General features: G+C 44.5%; 5 non-coding genes across 5 annotated transcripts; all 5 read left to right on the top strand.

Moving 5' to 3' along the window:
- The first annotated feature begins 6,462 nt into the window (after positions 1 to 6,462).
- TRNAT-UGU (transfer RNA threonine (anticodon UGU)) lies at positions 6,463 to 6,535 on the top strand. Its single transcript has one exon. It is a non-coding gene; the product is annotated as a tRNA-Thr (tRNA).
- A 398-nt stretch (positions 6,536 to 6,933) lies between these two features.
- Positions 6,934 to 7,007, top strand: TRNAT-AGU (transfer RNA threonine (anticodon AGU)). The gene has a single exon. It is a non-coding gene; the product is annotated as a tRNA-Thr (tRNA).
- A 1,391-nt stretch (positions 7,008 to 8,398) lies between these two features.
- On the top strand, positions 8,399 to 8,471 carry TRNAT-CGU (transfer RNA threonine (anticodon CGU)). Its single transcript has one exon. It is a non-coding gene; the product is annotated as a tRNA-Thr (tRNA).
- A 430-nt stretch (positions 8,472 to 8,901) lies between these two features.
- TRNAT-AGU (transfer RNA threonine (anticodon AGU)) lies at positions 8,902 to 8,975 on the top strand. The gene has a single exon. It is a non-coding gene; the product is annotated as a tRNA-Thr (tRNA).
- A 1,449-nt stretch (positions 8,976 to 10,424) lies between these two features.
- Positions 10,425 to 10,497, top strand: TRNAT-UGU (transfer RNA threonine (anticodon UGU)). Its single transcript has one exon. It is a non-coding gene; the product is annotated as a tRNA-Thr (tRNA).
- The last annotated feature ends 6,010 nt before the right edge of the window (positions 10,498 to 16,507 follow it).

A 16,507-nucleotide genomic window follows, 5' to 3' on the forward strand; every position in this document is an offset into this window, starting at 1 on the left:
TAATACTACTTGTCAACTACAAGTTCACCATTCCCTATCATCCACAATGCAATGGGCTTGTTGAAAGGTTCAACAAGACCCTAAAGGGCATGATCAAAGGATTACCTGAAAAGCTCAGGCGAAGATGGGACATCCTTCTGCCCTGCCTTCTTTTTGCTTACAGTAAGGTCCCACAAAAGGGGGTTGGCTTCAGCCCCTTTGAATTGTTGTTTGGGCACCCTGTAAAAGGACCCCTGTGTTTGGTGAGGGAAGGATGGGAGTTACCTCTCAAAAAGCCCAAGCAAGACATAGTGGACTATGTACTTGGTCTCCGCTCCAGGATGGCTGAGTATATGGAGAAGGCATCCAAAAACCTTGAGGCTAGCCAAGAATTACAAAAAGCTTGGCATGACCAAAATGCTGTCTTGACTGAGTACCAGCCTGGACAGAAAGTATGGGTGTTGGAGCCAGTGGCCCCATCAGCACTCCAAGACAAGTGGTCTGGACCCCATACTATCATTGAAAAGAAGGGAGAGGTTACCTACTTGGTGGACCTAGGAACTCCCAGGAGCCCCCACAGGGTGCTCCATGTTAACAGGCTGAAAGCATATGTTGACAGGGCAGACATGGGCTTGCTCATGGCTACAGATGATATGGATCTGGTTGATATTGCTGTCTTTAGTTCCACCTGGGAGGATCACATGGTCCACCTGAAGGAAGTGCTCGAGGCTCTGCAAAAGGCAGGCCTCACTATCAAGGCAACCAAGTGCCAGATAGGGCAGAGTAAAGTTGTATACTTGGGCCACCTTGTAGGTGGAGGCCAAGTTCAACCACTGGAGAGTAAGATCCAGACAATAAAGGACTGGTTCCCTCCAACTACCCAGACTCAGGTCAGAGCTTTCTTTGGCCTGACTGGGTACTACACGAAGTTTGTTAAGAACTATGGGTCCATTGTGACTCCTCTTAATGATCTGACATCCAAGAAGATGCCCAAAAAGGTTCAGTGGACAGTAAACTGTCAAAAGGCATTTGAAGACCTGAAGAAGGCCATGTGTTCTGCACCTATCCTGAAGAGTCCTGACTACTCAAGAGAGTTCATTGTCCAAACAGATGCTTCTGAGTTGGGAGTGGGAGCTGTGCTTTCACAACTTAATGTAGATGGTCAAGACCAGCCCATTGCTTTTATTGGCAGAAGGCTGACCCCCAGAGAGAAACGTTGGTCAGCCATTGAGAGGGAGGCCTTTGCTGTGGTATGGGCCCTGAAGAAGTTGAGACCATACTTGTTTGGCACTCACTTCAAGATTCAGACCGACCATAAGCCCCTCTTATGGCTTAATCAGATGAAGGGTGAAAACCCCAAACTGCTCAGGTGGTCCATTTCCCTACAGGGGATGGACTTTACAGTGGAGCACCGCCCAGGGACTGACCATGGTAATGCAGATGGTCTCTCCAGGTACTTCCACTTAGAACATGAAGACACAACTGGTCAAGGTTAGTCTAATGACCCTGCGTTTGGGGGGTTGAGTAGGAGAGTAGGGTCTGCTATCCTATGGTCACCCCAAATTTTTGCTTTTTGCTTCACTGCTTTATGACTTAATGTGGCTGTGGGCCTGCTAATCAGACCCACAGCCTGCTGTTCTCTCTCTAAATGTATGCCAATGCACTTTAGGTGCATTACAAAATTGGAACTGGTTCACCTTATTGGCCCCTGTAACAGTGTACCCAGGTACCCAGGGCATAGGTGCTTCCAAGGCCTACCAGGGGCTGCAGCACGTATTGTGCCACCCCTGGCCTGGCCTCCATATTTGACACAACTGGCTGATCACTCAGCTGGGGCAAGTTGGTGTAATAACCTCTTGCTTAGGTATAGTATGCCTATATCTAACTCAAAATAGACACATATGTTCCTATCAGCCACTCCTATGGAAGGCCTCATCAATCCTGGAGGCAGAGTGCTTGGAAATATGTGAGATGGTGCTCTAGCATGAGCTGAGCCTGTCTGCAGCTTTCGGAACCACGTTCTTTAGCTGTTCCATGATACTGCCATACCATATACTCTTAAGTGCATTATGAACCTCGCGGTTAAATGCTATCTTTGGTTTGGCTTTATCAAAACATGTCGAGTAAGGTGTCATACAAATTGGAATACTACCCCCTCGCCAGTCTGGTGACGGGGTAGCATTCCACCCTTCTAGAGGGACACGACATGAACATAACCTGAACCCCGGTTAAAGTTAAACAGAGCCTCAGCATCACAAAATGGATGCTGCCACCACAGACACAAGTCTAACCTCCTGCTGCTGGGAGTCCTTCCAGCGAGGGCGGCTTGGACAAAGGGTTTCCTGCCTTGGGAGGTGCTAGCACCACCCCAGACAGGGTTTTGTGTATTGGGTAGGACAGGGCTGAATAGAATCAGACATGCCTGGGGCACACAAGGTGTCCCTGTGCATAGGCCAGTTCAAACCGGTGCTGGGCTCTCCAGCCCCAGTCTTGGCGCGAAGCTGGACAAAGGAAAGGGGGTGTAACCCCCTTCCTGGTCCCACCCAGAGGAGGGACCTAGCAGGTAATCCGGCCCCTAGAATTGGAATAAGAGTAGGAGCTGTGTCCCAGGACTTCAGATCATCCTGAACTCGACTTGAAATACAGAAGAAAACTGGCCTTGACATTCTGCTGCACAGAAGACTGAAGAGAATCTCCCTTGTGGCCAAGGAGTGACTACCCTGTGAATACAGGCACCAACCAGCAACTCAACATCTGCTTTGCCGCCACCTCCTGCCGGAGCCCGAGCCCAGAACCTGACAAGACCCAGACTCTCAGACATCTCAGATCCTCAATCCACAGTCCCTGCAAAGAAGAGACCCGTGGAGGCACCGAGAGACGTGGGACCGGACATCTTGAAAGACCCCTGAGCAGCTGACTGCGCAGCACCCGAGGCACCCTCGACGCTGTGCTTTGGGGTTTTAGAAGCCCTAACACCGAGCAGCATTTGCACCGAAGATCAGCCCCCCAGCATCTCCACGATCTGCGTGGGGCCCTTTTGCACTTTGCCACTTGACACGCCATCCCAGCCACTTGCCATGCAGCTAGCGGCCATCTTGGCGACGAAAACTACAATTTACACCACTGGTCTGGTTGCTCCAGACTGGCACTTGCTCCCCTGAAAAGGAGCCCCCGCTCTGACCTTGCTGGTCCGAGTGAGAAGCTTGCATTGATACCTGCGTGGCTTGCTTAAGCCAAGGCCTGTTTGCTCCAATCAAGTTGACGACACCGCCATCAGCGAGAACGTTTGTGGGACAGCTCCTGATCGACTCCTGGACGTCCCTGACCTCTTCGTGTCCACGTGGCTGCAGAGACAATCTTCAATTCATCACCTGTTTGCACCCGACATCGCCTGGTTCCATCCTGGTTCCACGGTAGTCACTGGCTAGTGACTTTGAACATTGTCCCCTCTGCTTTCAGGTCTTCACCTCTTCAGATCCACCCTTGGATCCACCGCAACTCTTCTCGACGACCCGCCTGCAGCATCTTCAGCTCCAAGCACCATCGACCTGCGTGACGAAACCCGACACTACTTCGCACCTGTGCACCCGCTTCCTGTGGGTGAGGTAACTCAGCAACGCCGGTGTTCCCACACTGGTGTACACCTATAGTGCCTGTTTCTAAAGTTTTATCATTGTAGGTCCATCGGAAGGTTCCTTAAACACTAACTTTGTAACTTTTACGCACCATTGACATTGCATTGGTGCATGCGTGCGCTTTAAGCGCTGCTCCCGAGTCCCGCGGGCCTTTCCCGACTTCATCACTGCTAGTCCCGAACAGCTCCAGCGATTCCCCAGGCCCTAGGCCTCTTTCCTTTTCCCATAGTGGTTCTTATACCACTATTTTAGGATATGGTTTAGGTGGCCCCTAGGGCTCATCCATATTCGTGCAACTTTTGTATATTTAAACTGTGTTTTGTTTTAACGCATTTGCTTCTGTGCTCATAAAGAGTATAGGGGATATTTGTAGAAATAAATCTATATATATTTTCAATATATATCTGTGTGGTGTCCTTTCATTTGGTATTCAAGGGGATTGTATATGGTAAAACATCTTGCTTCACATGCCTTTACATAGTTTAGCCTAAGACTGCTTAGTCCATGCTACCCCTAGGATAGATTGTCTACAAGGTTGACTTACAACCAATCATCATAAGGGTTGCTTGGTATGGTACAAGGTGATCACTAGAACTAGTGAGCATCATATACCAGGCCAACTTGTCACATTGTTGAGCAGCGGATTGGGATTTGAGCTTGCTGTTGTTTTACCATTACAATCTTTGAGAGTATCATTTGAAAGATCATACAGGTACCTGATAGGTACACTAAAACAAGACTAGTATACTTAAGTTCTACTGAACTTAGTTGGTGTAAAGGATAGGGAGTAGCACACCCTGACTACAACTACTAGATAGGTTTGGTTGGTAAACACAAGTGTAGGTAGATTGCAACATATCCACCCACACTAGAGCAATGTCTGGAGCAGAGGGATCACTAGAACTAGTGAGCATCATATACCAGGCCAACTTCTCACAGTGTTGAATACAATTTAAGAATAAACATCTGGTTATATGAACTTTAGAATAAGTTATCATAAAAAGAAATAAAATACTTGGTATTGTGAAGATTTTTGTAGGAATGCATTGACTGAAATAGCGAAAAGAAAATGACAAAGAACAAGATAGAGCAGAATGATCACTCGGTTGTTGAATACAACTAATCCATTCTTCAGCAAGGTATATTTTAAAATTCTATGAATAGGGTAAACTTCAAATTAGAGAGGTGTTTTTGAATTAGTGAAGCGTCTTCATCTAAAGTGTTTGAGTAGAGAAGACTGTGAACTTAGAAAATATTATGAAAGTGAAAAAACAATATTCCCTTGAACACCATAAAGAAAAGTCTTTCAACCTTAAGACTCAAGGGGGTGCTGTGGCTTAGCTGGTTAAAGCTCCAGTCTAGTAAACAGAGATCCTGGGTTCAACTCTCAGCAGTGCCTTGCTTTTCTCTTTGTTATATAACAAATCATTTTCATTAGGTCCTATTTTGATACAATTAAAATATAAAAGTCTGATTAATCTTACTGTTGAACAGATCATCTAAAACCTCATAAAAACCCAAGTAATTTCAAGATTATATAGTGAATACTGTTATTGCAAAATCAAAACAAACATGTCTATGAGAAAGACGTAGATGACATTACTACCTCGATTTGAGCAATATTCATGCCTTCATGAAAAAAAAATTGTAAAGTATTCAAGAAATGAAATTGGGTTTTATAACAGTACCTGTTTATTAAAACACATTAATACTTGTTTAGTGATTGAGTATATTTTCGTGTTTAAGATTACAATATATATAAAGAAGAATTTATAGCAGGAAACAAACTTTTATCATCAGCAATAAATTATTTATGTATTTTTTTAATTGACGTTTTGTGCTGCGGCTTAGTGGTTAAAGCGCCAGTCTCGTATACAGGAAATCCTGAGTTCAAATCTCAGCAGCACCCTACTGTTTTCTCCATGCTTCAGGAATAATTTTCATCAAACATGTGTTGAATACAGTTTAAGAATAAACGTCTGGTATTATGAACTTTAGAATAAGTTATCATAAAAAGAAATAAAATACTTGGTATTGTGAAGATGTTTGTAGGAATGCATTGACTAAAATAGCGAAAAGAAAATGACAAAGAACAAGATAGAGCCGAATGATCACTCTGTTGTTAAATACAACTAAGCCATTCTTCAGCAAGGTATATTTTAAAATTCCATGAATAGGGTAAACTTCAAGTTAGAGAAGTGTTTTTGAATAAGTAAAGCCTCTTCATCTAAAGTGTTTGGGTAGAGAAGTCTGTGAACTTAGAAAAGAATATGAAAGTGAAAAAGCAATATTCTCTTGGACACCATAAAGAACAGTCTTTCAAAGTTAAGACTCAAGGGGCTGCTGTGGCTTAGCTGGTTAAAGCGCCTGTTCAGTAAACAGGCGATCCTGAGTTCAACTCTCAGCAGCGCCTTGATTTTCTCTTTGTTATGTAACAAATCATATTCATTAGGTCCTATTTTGATACAATTAAAATATAAAAGTCTGATTAATCTTATTGTTGACCAGATCATCTTAAACCTCATAAAAACCCAAGTATTTTCAAGATTATAGAGTGAATACTGTTATTGCAAAATAAAAAAGACATATCTATGAGAAAGACGTAGATGACATTACTACCTCGATTTGAGCAATATTAATGCCTTCATGAAAAAAAATTGTAAAGTATTCAAAAAATGAAATTGGGTTTTATAAGAGTACCTGTTTATTAAAACACATTAATACTTGTTTAGTGATTGAGTATCTTTTTGTGATTAAGATTACAGTACATATAAAGAAGAATTTATAACAGGAAACAACTTTTCATCATCAACAATAAATTATTCCTGAATTTTCCTTTATAGTCATTGGTGCTGTGGCTTAGTGGTTAAAGTGCCTGTCTTGTAAACAGGAAATCCTGCGTTCAAATCTCAGCAGCACCTAACTGTTTCTCCATGCTTTAGAAATAATTTTCATCAAACAAGTGTTGCATACAATTTAAGAATAAACGTCTGGTTCTATGAACTTTAGAATAAGTTATCATAAAAAGAAATAAAATACAGGGTATTGTGAAGATTTTTGTAGGAATGAATTGACTGAAATAGCGAAAAGAAAATGACAAAGAACAAGATAGAGCAGAATGATCACTCTGTTATTGAATACAACTAAGCCATTCTTCAGCAAGGTATATGTTAAAATTCTATGAATAGGGTAAACTTCAAATTAGGGAGGTGTTTTTGAATAAGTGAAGTCTGTGAACTTAGAAAAGAATATGAAAGTGAAAAAGCTTTATTCTCTTGAACACCATAAAGAAAAGTCTTTCAAAGTTACGACTCAAGGGGGTGCTGTGGCTTAGCTGGTTAAAGTGCCTGTTTAGTAAACAGGAGATCCTGAGTTCAACTCTCAGCAGCGCCTTGCTTTTCTCTTTGGTATATAACAAATCATTTTCATTAGGTCCTATTTTGATACAATTAAAATATAATAGTCTGATTCATCTTACTGTTAAACAGATCATCTAAAACCTCATAAAAACCCAAGTATTTTCAAGGTTATATAGTGAATACTGTTATTTCAAAATGAAAACAAACATGTCTATGATAAAGACGTAGATGACAGTACTACCTCGATTTGAGCAATATTAATGCCTTCATGAAAAGAAAATTGTAAAGTATTCAAGAAATGAAATTGGGTTTTATAAGAGTACTTGTTTATTAAAACGTATTACTACTTGTTTAGTGATTGCGTATCTTTTTGTGATTAAGATTACAGTACATATAAAGAAGAATTTATAGCAGGAAACAAATTTTCATCATCCACAATTAATTATTCATGAATTTTTTTACATTGACGTTGGTGCTGTGGCTTAGTGGTTAAAGCGCTTGTCTTGTAAACAGAGATTCCTGAGTTCAAATCTCAACACCTAACTGTTTTCTCCATGCTTCAGGAATAATTTTCATCAAACAAGTGTTGAATACAATTTAAGAATAAACGTCTGGTTTATGAACTTAAGAATAAGTTATCATAAAAAGAAATAAAATACTTGGTATTGTGAAGATTTTTGTAGGAATGCATTGACTAAAATAGCGAAAAGAAAACGACAAAGAACAAGATATATTTTAAAATTCTATGAATAGGGTAAACTTCAAATTAGGGAGGTGTTTTTGAATAAGTGAAGCGTCTTCATCTAAAGTGTTTGAGTAGAGAAGTCTGTGAACTTAGAAACGAATATGAAAGTGAAAAACCAATATTCTCTTGAACACCATAAAGAAAAGTCTTTTAAAGTTAAGTCTCAAGGGGGTGCTGTTGCTTAGCTGATTAAAGTGCCAGTCTAGTAAACAGTAGATCATGAGTTCAACTCTCTGCAGTGCCTTGATTTTCTTTTTGTTATATAACAAATCATTTTCATTAGGTCTTATTCTGATACAATTAGAATATAAAAGTCTGATTCATCTTACTGCTGAACAGATCATCTAAAACCTCATAAAAACCCAAGTATGTTCAAGATTATAAAGTGAATACTCTTATAGCAAAATGAAAACAAACATGTTTATGAGAAAGACGTAGATGACATTACTACCTCGATTTGAACAATATTAATGCCTTCATGAAAAAAAATTTGTAACGTTTCAAGAAATGAAATTGGGTTTTATAAGAGTACCTGTTTATTAAAACTTATTGATACTTGTTTAGTGATTGAGTATCTTTTTGTGATTAAGATTACAGTACATATAAAGCAGAATTTATAGCAGGAAACAAATTTTCATCATCAACAATAAATTATTCATGAATTTTCTTTCATTGACGTTGGTGCTGTGGCTTAGTGGTTAAAACGCCTGTCTCGTAAACAGGAAATCCTGAGTTCGAATCTCAGCAGGACCTAACTGTTTCCTCCATGCGTTAGAAATAATTTTCATCAAACAAGTGTTGAATACAATTTAAGAATAAACGTCTGGTTCTATGAACTTTAGAATAAGTTATCATAAAAAGAAATAAAATACTTCGTATTGTGAAGATTTTTGTAAGAATGCATTGACTGAAATAGCGAAAAGAAAATTACAAAGAACAAGATAGAGCCGAATGATCACTCTGTTGTTGAATACAACTAATCCATTCTTCAGCAAGGTATATTTTAAAATTCTATGAATAGGGTAAACTTCAAATTAGAGAGGTGTTTTTGAATAAGTGAAGCGTCTTCATCTAAAGTATTTGAGTACAGAAGACTGTGAACTAAGAAAATAATATGAAAGTGAAAAAACAATATTCTCCTGAACACCATAAAGAAAAGTCTTTCAAAGTTAAGACTCAAGGGGGTGCTGTGGCTTAGCTGGTTAAAGCGCCTGTCTAGTAAACATGAGATCGTGAGTTCAACTCTCAGCAGCGCCTTGCTTTTCTCTTTGTTATATAACAAATCATTTTCATTAGGTCCTATTTTGATACAATTAAAATATAAAAGTCTGATTAATCTTACTGTTGAACAGATAATCTTAAACCTCATAAAAACCCAAGTATTTTCAAGATTATAGAGTGAATACTGTTATTGCAAAATAAAAAAGACATATCTATGAAAAATACGTAGATGACATTACTACCTCGATTTGAGCAATATTAATGCCTTCATGAAAAAAAATTGTTAAGTATTCAAGAAATGAAATTGGGTTTTATAAGAGTACCTGTTTATTAAAACACATTAATACTTGTTTAGTGATTGAGTATCTTTTCGTGTTTAAGATTACCATATATATAAAGAAGAATTTATAGCAGGAAACAAACTTTCATCATCAGCAATATATTATTTATGTATTTTGTTTATTGACGTTGGTGCTGTGGCTTAGTGCTTAAAGCGCTTGTCTCGTACACAGAAAAAATCCTGAGTTCAAATCTCAGCTGCACCTTACTGTTTTCTCCATGCTTCAGGAATAATTTTCATCAAACATGTGTTGAATACAATTTATGAATAAACGTCTGGTATTATGAACTTTACAATAAGCTATCATAAAAAGAAATAAAATACTTGGTATTGTGAAGATTTTTGTAGGAATGCCATGACTAAAATAGCGAAAAGAAAATGACAAAGAACAAGATAGAGCCGAATGATCACTCTGTTTTTGAATACAACTAATCCATTCTTCAGCAAGGTATATTTTAAAATTCTATGAATAGGGTAAACTTCAAATTAGAGAGGTATTTTTGAATAGGTGAAGCGTCTTCATCTAAAGTGTTTGATTAGAGAAGTCTGTGAACTTAGAAAAGAATGTGAAAGTGAAAAATCAATATTCTCTTGAACACCATAAAGAAAAGTCTTTCAAAGTTCAGTCTCAAGGGGGTGCTGTGGCTTAGCTGAATAAAGTGCCTGTCTAGTAAACAGGAGATCCAGAGTTCAACTCTCAGCAGCGCCTTGCTTTTCTTTTTGTTATATAACAAATCATTTTCATTAGGTCTTATTCTGATACAATTAAAATATAAAAGTCTGATTCATCTTACTGTTTAACAGATCATCTAAAACCTCATAAAAAAACCAAGTATTTTCAATATTATAAAGTGAATACTGTTATTGCATACTGAAAACAAACATGTCTATGAGAAAGACGTAGATGACATTACCTCGATTTGAGCAATATTAATGCCTTCATGAAAAAAAAATTGTAAAGTATTCAAGAAATTAAATTGGGTTTTATAAGAGTACCTGTTTATTAAAACTTATTGATACTTGTTTAGTGATTGAGTATCTTTTTGTGATTAAGATTACAGTACATATAAAAGAAGAATTTATAGCAGGAAACAAATTTTCATCATCAACAATAAATTATTTATGAATTTTTTTTCAATGACGTTGGTGCTGTGCCTTAGTGGTTAAAGCGCCTGTCTTGTAAACAGGAAATCCTGAGTTCAAATCTCAGCAGCACCTAACTGTTTTCTCCATGCTTTAGAAATAATTTTCATCAAACAAGTGTTGAATACAATTTAAGAATAAACGTCTGGTTCTATGTACTTTAGAATAAGTTATCATAAAAAGAAATAAAATACTTGGTATTGTGAAGATTTTTGTAGGAATGCATTGACTGAAATAGCGAAAAGAAAATGACAAAGAACAAGATAGAGCCGAATGATCACTCTGTTGTTGAATACAACTAATCTATTCTTCAGCAAGGTATATTTTAAAATTCTATGAATAGGGTAAACTTCAAATTAGAGAGGTGTTTTTGAATAAGTGAAGCGTCTTCATCTAAAGTGTTTGAGTAGAGAAGACTGTGAACTTTGAAAATAATATGAAAGTGACCAGTTCAGACATGGCTATATGCAAATCAGTCTGACCCTGTGCCACATGGGTACATTCCAGCCCGAACTGCCAAGCCATGTCTTCCCTGGACCGGAAACAAGCTTCCGAGGACCGGTTTCTGGCATTCCAGCCGTTTTCAGCCCGGCTTGCTTGAATCCATGAAGCAGTCACCAAGATTAAAAAGCGGTAAGAAAGGGGGTGGTGATGGACGGAACATCTGGACCAATCAAACACTCACACCCAGTCAACAGATCTGGGTTTAATCCATCACCGTTCGTTAGCCCACTCTGCCACCCCAGTTCGGACATGGCCATATGCAAATCAGTCAGACCCTGTGCCTCATGGGAACAGTCCTGCTGGAGAAATCCGAATTCCAAAACATTGACTAAGGGGCCTATTAGGATGGCGTACAGAAACGGGTTCCGTCCGCCATGGACGCGGCAAAAATACTCACGACTGCTCCGCGGATAAACCGCCGGTGCGATTAGGATAATAATGTGAAGAAACTCCGACTGCGGCGGACGTATCACAGCAAACACCGTCCGCGGCGAACGAAGCACACCAAAGACCGCCGCAAGCGGACGGCACTAAAGAAACACCCTCCGCCGCGGACGAACATGACCGCGGGAACAGGCACAGCCGCCGCAATACCTGCGGAGGCTCCGGCCTCGCGATTAGAATAACGCCGCCAGTCCAACGGAACCCACATCCTTCCTCGACCGCAGCAGAAACAATGCATCGACAAGCGGACCATGACTACGGAAGGACCACACGAACACCATCCCTTCCGTCAAACTGATTACAAAATGGCTGACGGGAGTAAATAAAAAACACACCAAACAGGACACCCACCCACCTGAAACACCCTACCACAGCAACTACACACCACAATGACACCCCCCAAGCACCGAAAAATGCACCCAAGTCAACACACCCACACAACACCTGACTGGCAACAACCATTGGGACACAACCACCACACAGAGTATAAAATGGATCCCTCCCACAACCACAATCCTTTGCATCACAGCATAGCTGAAAGCAAGAGGCTGAATACCACGAACAGCAGACACACAAAAACACACATACAACCTGCACACTAACACACCCACCACACAAACACCCACCACACCATCCCTACACACCACACACCTGCACATCCCACCCCACCCCTTCAACACCTTGCACATCACACACCATGGCACCCAAGAAAAAACCCAAGTTCACAGACAGTGAGTTGAAGGTCATGGTGGATGAAATCATCCGTGTCGAACCACATCTCTTCGGCACCCTAGTCCAGCAGACCAGCGTGGCAACCAAAAACAACATGTGGGACAGGATAGTGACCAGAGTGAATGCGTCAGGGACCGTGCCACGCACCAAACACGAGATCAAGACAAGGGTGAAAGGCATCAGGGGAAAGAACCACCTGCGGGCACACCACACTGGCGGCGGCACTCCCCCGGAGCCCATACCATATGCAGAATGGGAGGAGAAGGTGATGGGCATACTGCACCCTGAGAGCCTGGAAGGAATCGAGGATTGACTAGAGGCTGGTAAGTACAAACCAATCACCACTATCACCCTGCCATGGTCTTCCTTGCACAACTGCCAACACACATCTCCCAGGCTCAAATCCATGCATGTGGGCCACATAGTCACCCAAATGTGAAGTCTTGGCCTCAAATGCACCCACCATGACCAAACACAAATGTTGTCTCCTACGTTCCCAGCCTTGCATGTTGTCAAAGCAGCCAGCACCACAATTCCCAAGAGGCCCACATGTCCACAGGGAGGGTGGTGGGGGGTGGGGTGTGTGTTAGACCAGCACTATAACTCCCAACAGGCCCCCATGTCCACAGGGAGGGTGGTGGTTGGTGGGGTGTGTGTTAGACCAGCACCACAACTCCCAACAGGCCCCCATGTCCACAGGGAGGGTGTTGGTGGGTGGGGTGTGTGTTAGACCAGCACTACAACTCACAACAGGCCCCCATGTCCACGGAGAGGGTGGGGGGGGGGTGTGAGAGGTGGGTGGGGTGTGTGGTCGACCAGCACTACAACTCCCAACAGGCCCCCATGTCCACAGGGAGGGTGGTGGGGGTGGGGTGTGTGTGAGAGGTAGGTGGGGTGTGTGTTAGACCAGCACTACAACTCCCAACAGGCCCCCATGTCCACAGGGAGGGTGGTGGGGGTGGGGGGTGTTAGAGACCAGCACTACAACTCCCAACAGGCCCCCATGTCCACAGGGAGGGTGGTGGTGGGTGGGTTGTGTGTTAGACCAGCACTACAACTCCCAACAGGCCCCCATGTCCACAGGGAGGGTGGAGGGGGTGGGGTGTGTGTGAGAGGTGGGTGGGGTGTGTGTTAGACCAGCACTAAAACTCCCAACAGGCCCCCATGACCACAGGGAGGGTGGTGGGGGGTGGGGTGTGTGTGAAAGGTGGGTGGGGTGTGTGTTAGACCATCACTACAACTCCCAACAGGCCCCCATGTCCACAGGGAGGGTGGTGGTGGGTGGGGTGTGTATCAGACCAGCACTACAACTCCCAACAGGCCCCCATGTCCACAGGGAGGGTGGTGGGGGGTGGGGGGTGTTAGAGACCAGCTCTACAACTCCCAACAGGCCCCCATGTCTACAGGGAGGGTGGTGGTGGGTGGGGTGTGTGTTAGACCAGCACTACAACTCCCAACAGGCCCCCATGTCCACAGGGAGGGTGGTGGGGTGTGCGTGAGAGGTGGGTGGGGTGTGTGTTAGACCAGCACTACAACTCCCAACAGGCCCCCATATCCACAGGGAGGGTGGTGGGGTGTGTGTGAGAGGTGGGTGGGTGTGTGTTAGACCAGCACTACAACTCCCAACAGGCCTCCATGTCCACAGGGAGGGTGGTGGGGGGTGGGTTGTGTGTGAGAGGTGGGTGGGGTGTGTGTTAGACCAGCACTACAACTCCCAACAGGCCCCCATGTCCACAGGGAGGGTGGTGGTGGGTGGGGTGTATGTCAGACCAGCACTAGAACTCCCAACAGGCCCCCATGTCCACAGGGAGGGTGGTGGGGTGTGTGTGAGAGGTGGGTGGGGTGTGTGTTAGACCAGCACTACAACTCCCAACCGGCCCCCATGTCCATAGGGAGGGTGGTGGGGGTGGGGTGTGTGTGAGAGGTGGGTGGGGTGTGTGTTAGACCAGCACTACAACTCCCAACAGGCCCCCATGTCCACAGGGAGAGTGGTGGGGGGTTGGGGGTGTTAGAGACCAGCACTACAACTCCCAACAGGCCCCAATGTCCACAGGGAGGGTGGTGGTGGGTGGGGTGTGTGTCAGACCAGCACTACAACTCCCAACAGGCCCCCATGTCCACAGGGAGGGTGGTGGCCTGTGTGTGAGAGGTGGGTGGGGTGTGTGTTAGACCAGCACTACAACTTCCAACAGGCCCCAATGTCCACAGGGAGGGTGGTGGGGGGTGGGGGGGGTGTGGGAGGTGGGTGGGGTGTGTGTTAGACCAGCACTACAACTCCCAACAGGCCCCCATGTCCACAGGGAGGGTGGTGGGGGTGGGGGGTGTTAGAGACCAGCACTACAACTCCCAACAGGCCCTCATGTCCACAGGGAGGGTGGTGGTGGGTGGGGTGTGTGTTAGACCAGCACTACAACTCCCAACAGGCCCGCATTTCCACAGGGAGGGTGGTGGGGGTGGGGTGTGTGTGAGAGGTGGGTGGGGTGTGTGTTAGACCAGCACTACAACTCCCAACAGGCCCCCACGTCCACAGGGAGGGTGGTGGGGGTTGGGGGGGCAGACTCCCAGGACCATCAGGCTCCCAGGACATCCCTGCCTCCACCACATTGGCCTGTGACACTACAACAACACCTGCCATTGTGAGCTGTGCAGCCACCACCACCTCCACCTCCACCACCACCACCATCACTCCTACCTGTGCCACCCTGCCTGACCCATCGCCTGATGATGGGCCTTCGACATCTCAGGCAAGCAGGGAGAGTGGACGTGAGAGGACACAGGTGAGGGCACAGCTCACAACCAGGAGTGCTGTTGTCCTGCGAGGTGGGAAAGGACACCCACCACATCCTGATGCCGAAACCCTGGAAGCCATCACCAGAGTCAATGCCTCCTATGAGCGGTCGCAGGCACAATCCGATCGGGCCCACCAAGACTCACAAGAGAGCAGTCATCTGTTGCGGTCCATTGATACATGCATAGGCCAAATTGTGGACCTCATGGGCCAGCAAACTGCTCTGTGGGGGGACTGGCTATCCCGCGCCACACCACCACCCCCTCACCCAAGTGCCCAGCGGGACCAGTCACCAACTCCACCGCCACCCACACCTGAGCCCACGGACAGGGAGGTGGCCCCTGACCAACCTGCCCCCACAGCTGTCTCTGCTCCGGCTCCAAGACGGAGGGGCCGTCTGAGGCTGGATCCCAGTGAAAGCAGTGGAAATGCCCCATCTACGCGCTCTAAGAGGGGCCGCCAATGACTTCACCCTTGCTTGAGCCTGCCATTCACCCTGCTAACTATCCTGTCCCACAATGCCAAGCATTGCCACACGTCTGTTGGACTAGCTGGACATCACACAATGTGGTGTCCCCACGGTGTTTTCATCTGCCATGACCTTCAACTCTCACTTCCCCCCAACACTTCTTTGTAAATATGCACCAACATCAATCCTCAAACTGTTAATAAACATCACGTAAACACTCAATGATGTGTGGGCTCCATGTTTTAATCACATGATTGTCTTAGAATTTTACGTTACCAGGTTCAGGGATCAATTTTGTTGAGAATCATGGCTCTGTGGGAGTGATCTAGGGATAATGAGAGAAAAACAAACACAGGTCAGGAAACTTATTCACACCCATCACAACACACTGTACTGCAACATCCCACAAACCACACTCATCACCAATTAAGTGGATCACAGGACACACATCAGGGAGCATTGCATGTACACCATCTACCACACACATTTGCAAACAGAACATACCAGAACAGGCAGCATAGACACACCACATCCACACTCCACCACCAAACATACATCACGCATTGTCTAACTGCACAAGAGGTAGTTACTCACATTCAACGGAAATAGCAATCAATGAGCTGACACCTCTGGTCCACACCTTGTTCCGCACCACTATCCTCAGCAGTCGACATGGGTGGGATGTGAGAACGAGCAACCTGTTGGTCTTCAGGGTCCATGATCAGTTCAATGTTATTGCGCAAGGCCAGGTTGTGGAGCATGCAGCAGGCAATCACTATTCTGCATACTTTGCCTGGTGAGTATGGTAGGGCCTATCCGGTTTTATCCAGGCAGCGAAACCTAGACTTCAGCAGCCAAAAGTACGTTCCACCACTCGACGTGTCCTCCCATGGGCATCAATATAACGCATTTCACCAGGTGTAGTAGGATTACGTATGGGACTCAGCAGCCACGGTCTCTTTGGGTACGCAGAGTCGCCTATGTGGGGGGATGACAGACACAAATATAATTACCAGAATTGGTGGGTACACCATGCCACACATACAACACAGCTGTCCTCACAGCATACTCACCTACAAGCCACGCACGTTCGGGACGCAGATTAGCCATCAGTTGGGGGACAATGCTGCTCCGCAGGATGTGTGAGT

This window comes from Lissotriton helveticus, chromosome 4_1 (genome assembly GCF_964261635.1).
Source record: "Lissotriton helveticus chromosome 4_1, aLisHel1.1, whole genome shotgun sequence".
In the NCBI taxonomy this organism is placed as follows: Eukaryota; Metazoa; Chordata; class Amphibia; order Caudata; family Salamandridae; genus Lissotriton; species Lissotriton helveticus.